The sequence below is a fragment of the Neofelis nebulosa genome, chromosome 7 (genome assembly GCF_028018385.1).
Source record: "Neofelis nebulosa isolate mNeoNeb1 chromosome 7, mNeoNeb1.pri, whole genome shotgun sequence".
In the NCBI taxonomy this organism is placed as follows: domain Eukaryota; kingdom Metazoa; phylum Chordata; class Mammalia; order Carnivora; family Felidae; genus Neofelis; species Neofelis nebulosa.
The window spans coordinates 81,224,545-81,229,335 of record NC_080788.1 but is presented as its reverse complement, the minus strand read 5'-3'; the positions used below and the strand labels follow the sequence as shown (position 1 = coordinate 81,229,335).

The window sequence follows — 4,791 nt, the reverse complement described above, 5'->3', positions numbered from 1 at the left end:
TATGTAAGTCACAAGTATGGATATAAGATTGCATTTCTCTAGGATAAACCCCTAGGACATTGCAGGTATATGTAAACTTTTTAGGTTTTTCAAAATGTTGTATCCTTATACATTCCATCAGCAGCAGTGCATGATGGTTAAAGTTCTTCTGTACCCTTGACAATATTTGGTTTGATTAGGCTTTTTTAATATTAGTTATTATAAGGGCCTCTCTCCCATGGGGCTGTGAGGGGTCCCTTTTCTCCTCAACCAGGGCTGGAGGCCAACATCAGTCCTTGAGGATCGTTGTGAGGGCTGCTGGGGGCTGGCAGCCTTGTTTTCCTGCCTTGGACATCTGTAGTTGCTGGGAGCCCCCACTTGGTCTATTCCAGGCATGCCAACTCCACAGCCAGACTAGGGGCTAAAGTGGCAGCACTGGGCCTCCAGCCTCTGGCTGTCCTTGGGTAGTGCCAGGCTCTCATGAGCTGCCCCTGGCCTGTAGCTCAGTCCCCTCCCTGCCCCTCAGACAGCACCTAACAAGAAAACACACCTAAACAGGAACATTCTTCTTTCACAAAGCTGTTTTGGCTATTCTTGATTTTTTTCATTTCCATCTGAATTTTAGAATAAGCTTGTTAATATCTACAAAACTCTGTTGGAATTTTGGTTGAGATTGCATTGCCTCTATCAATCAAATTGGGGAGAATAGATATTAACAACATTGGGTCTTCTGACTTGAATACAGAACACAGTATACATCTTCATATTGGCTCAGTTGTGATCATGTGACACTTGGTGTCATATACTACTCGTATTGCAAGACATCACTCGTTTATCAAGTTAAAATTGATCAGGAATGTTTGCCCGTCTTGCAGGACAAGTTACTCGCAATCCAAGCTTTTATTGTATATTGAAAAACAAGAAGAACCACTGTCAAACCAGAGTTCCATGCCTCATGAAAATCTCTTTCAAAAATGAAAGAGAAATAAAAGTATTTCCAAACTTTTTCACACTTTTATTGCCAGCAGACCTGCATTATAAGAAATGTTAAAGGAATTTCTTCAGACAGAGAGAATATATACATGATACCAGATGAGAATTTGGATCTATGCAAAGAGATGAAGTGTTCTGGAAATGCATAAAACAGTGTCAAGAATGAGTAGAGCATTATAACTTGTTTCCAGGAATTGTCCATTACTCATGCCTCACCAGCCTTGATCATAGCATAAAAATTTAAATATATTTGAGCAAATTTATGATAGATGAAATAAAGGGAAAAACATTTCTTACCCTCTGAAATATTACCAATTTGTTTTCCTACATCTCAGGATTTTCAGGCTGTATCTTTCAAGTATGTAATATTTTTCATCTCATATATGCAATTCATGGCCAATGTTTCATATTAAAATCACTTTACAGGTCTTGTGTTTCTGTAAACAGAAATGTAAGTCATAGAGCTAATATAATTTACTAACACTTTGAATGAAAATCAGAATGAGTATACATGACATCTTGGCTGAGTAAAACCCAGAAACACATGGTTTAAAACCATTTATGTCTTGGCTCTCCTCTTTTAAAATATTCATTTGTTTAAAAAATCTAGGGGCGCCTGGGTGGCTCAGTCGGTTGAGCGTCTGATTTCAGCTCAGGTCATGATCTCGCAGTCTGTGAGTTCGAGCCTCGCACTGGGCTCTGTGCTGACGGCTTGGAGCTTGGTGCCTGTTTTAGATTCTGTGTCTCCCTCTCTTTCTGCCCCTCCCCCACTCATGCTCTGTCTGTCTCTCTCTCTGTCAAAAATAAATACACATGAAAAAAAAATAACCTATTTATTCATACTATCAACAGTGATTATTGAGGGTCATGTACTATTCTAAGCCCTGAAGACAGAACAGTAAACAAAACCCTTATTCTCATGCAGCTCCTATTCTAGTGGAAAGGAACATAAAACAAGTAAACAATACATATATAATATGGCAGATGATGGTAAGGGCTGTGAAGAAAAATACAACAGAGCAAAGTAATAGTGGGGAGGGAGGTTTTAAAGTGAGAGGTCAGGGGGCGCCTGGGTGGCGCAGTCGGTTAAGCGTCCGACTTCAGCCAGGTCACGATCTCGCAGTCCGTGAGTTCGAGCCCCGCGTCAGGCTCTGGGCTGATGGCTCAGAGCCTGGAGCCTGTTTCCGCTTCTGTGCCTCCCTCTCTCTCTGCCCCTCCCCCGTTCATGCTCTGTCTCTCTCTGTCCCAAAAATAAAAAAAAAATAAAAAAAAACATTGAAAAAAAAAATAATAAAGTGAGAGGTCATGGAAGTCCTTTCTGATAAAGCAACATTTGAATAACTATGAGTAAGGTCAGGGAATGAGACACTGACACAGAAATGTGCTTGAAATGTTCTAGGAATAGGAAGGGTGTCAACTGGCTGCAATAGAGTGAATGAGACAGAGTTGGAGGAGATGAGGTAGCCAGGGGCCAGGTTATGCATGCCTGTGGGCCATAGTAATGACTCACATTTTATTCTGTGTGAGATGGAAAGCTACCAAAGGGTTTGGGGGAGGAAAGGGACACTATCTAATGTTTTAAATGTCTAACTTTAGCCATGTTGTTGAGAATGGAGAGCATGAGTGTCAAGAGAAGAGGAAGGGAGACATGTTACAAAGATAAATAACATGACATAGCAAAACTTTAGGTCAACTCTAAGTTCTTTGTGCTCTGCTAACAATATCATCCAAGTGTAAATTTAAGGAGCAACTGAGCCTGTTGCTACTTTGGAGCTTTCTGGCTTTAGGGCTCTGCAAAATGATCTTTGTGTCTGTTTGGCAGCTTCTCTGAGGAACTGTTCTTAGCATTTGGGTTGGAATTCATTTTGGTGTTGTCCAGTTATCTACTGCTACCTAATAAATATCCTTAAAACTTAGTGGCTTAATATAACGACATTTGTTTTGCTCACAAATCTGTCATTTTGGCAGGGCTTGTCAATCCAGATCTCTGCTCCACTTGGCAACAGCTGAGAGAGCTGGAATCATCTGAAGGCTGGGTCACTCACATCTGGCATTTGATGCTATCAGCTGGGTCCTTGGCTGTGGTTGTGTTCAGAAGACTTACATACAATTTTTCCATGTAGCTCCCATGGCGTCCTCACAGCATGGTAGCTTAGTCCTAAGAGCCAGTATCCCAATGGTGGCTGGGGTCCAAACGTGAGCCACATGAAGTGATACCACCTTTTCTAACATAGTCTTGAAAGTCAGGCAACAACCCTTCCACTGACTTTGATTCATTAGAAGCAAGTTTGTAAGGCCAGCCCATATTCGGGAGGCAGGAAATTAGTTGCCACCTTTTGATATAAAGAACATCAAGTCCCACTCTGAGGCAAGTTGAGTTGATAGACTGGATGGCCTTAGTAATATCTCTAGGCCTTGATAAAACAAACTTTCTTTGCCTAGCTCTAAGAGGACACAGGATTTTGGGAGAAAAACATGTGAAATATAAGGTTAAAAAAAAAGAGGGAAAGCATCAAAACCACCCTTGCTAGTTTATTTCCCCAACAAACAGCTGAATCCTTGTCACAGTTTAGGAGCCCTAAAATGCAAGTCCTTGAAGAGCTCATGATCTAATGAAGAAAAAACACACAGATTGTGAAGTCTTCAGTAGAAGGGCCCATTTCTCACTCATGTATCCTTAGTGCCTAGTATTGTTCGTGCAACATAATAGACACTTAAATGTTGCATAGTTGAACATTCTATCGTAATAAGTGTTACATACAAATATTTAAGGGAGTACAGAAGAGGGGGAAACTTCCCAGAAGAGGAACATGGAAGATTTTTCAGAGTATGTGGCATCTAAATTAGGTCCTGAATGATAACTGTGAAGTCAGGGACATCAGAAATATGTGCAAAGATGTAGAAGCATGAAAGAGCCCAAGAGAAGAGTAAGTTCAGATGACGGTGTTGCTAAAATATATTCTTGACATAGAGTAGTCAGAAAATATTTGCTGAATAAATACATGGATGAAGAGTATTGGATGGTCAGCATAGAAAAGTGAGGTTTTGGCTGGGTTGTGAATCTTTATGCCATGTAAAGAATGCTGGAATGTATCCTACATGCAATATGGAGCGATACAATGTTTTTACACAGGAAAAGTGCTGTAATTAGAGATGTGTTTCAGAGTGAGAACTCTTGTAACAACAAGAATGGGCTGAGATGGGGAGAGATTGAACCCTGGTAGGCAAGACTAGTTTGGAAGCTACTGTAAGAGTAAAGTAAGATAGTAAAGTAAGAGGAGGAGAGAACAGATAAAAGAGGTAGATTGGGTGGTGGAATTGATAGGATTTGATAACTTGATTGAATGAATCATGGGGAGCAAAGTGAAGGCGAGGATACTTCTTGGTTTTCTAGCTGGGTGACTACAGGATGATTATGCCATCACGTGAGGTACAAAATACAGGGGTCAGGATACGCTTTGCATATTTTGTTTTGTGTGGCTGTGTGATATAATCTGTTCAGTTCTATGTATTTTTTTACTAGATCCTCAAGTGGGACATACAAAGAAAATGACTGTTTTACATTTAGAGTGATATATGTAACCTTGGTTTTTCTAGGGTCCACAGGCTGGGACATAAAATAATATTCAAACAAGAGACTTAAAATTGGATCTCATCTAACTAGCCAGAAATCTAGCCTCATATTTTTTCTTCCTGGTTCAACGATACTTTTGATCTGTTTAATGTGTCCTAGCAGGCAGTGGTAATAACCTACGTCTTACTGCTCTGAAGTATTTTTTCAGTCTTCCCCTGCTGTTGCCATCAATATTGGGAACTGGT

At 40.4% G+C, this 4,791-nt stretch overlaps 1 non-coding gene across 1 annotated transcript; it reads left to right on the top strand.

Annotated features, from left to right (window-relative positions):
- Positions 1-205: 205 nt before the first annotated feature.
- LOC131518531 (small Cajal body-specific RNA 20) lies at positions 206-336 on the top strand. Its single transcript, XR_009265200.1, has one exon. It is a non-coding gene; the product is annotated as a small Cajal body-specific RNA 20 (non-coding RNA).
- The last annotated feature ends 4,455 nt before the right edge of the window (positions 337-4,791 follow it).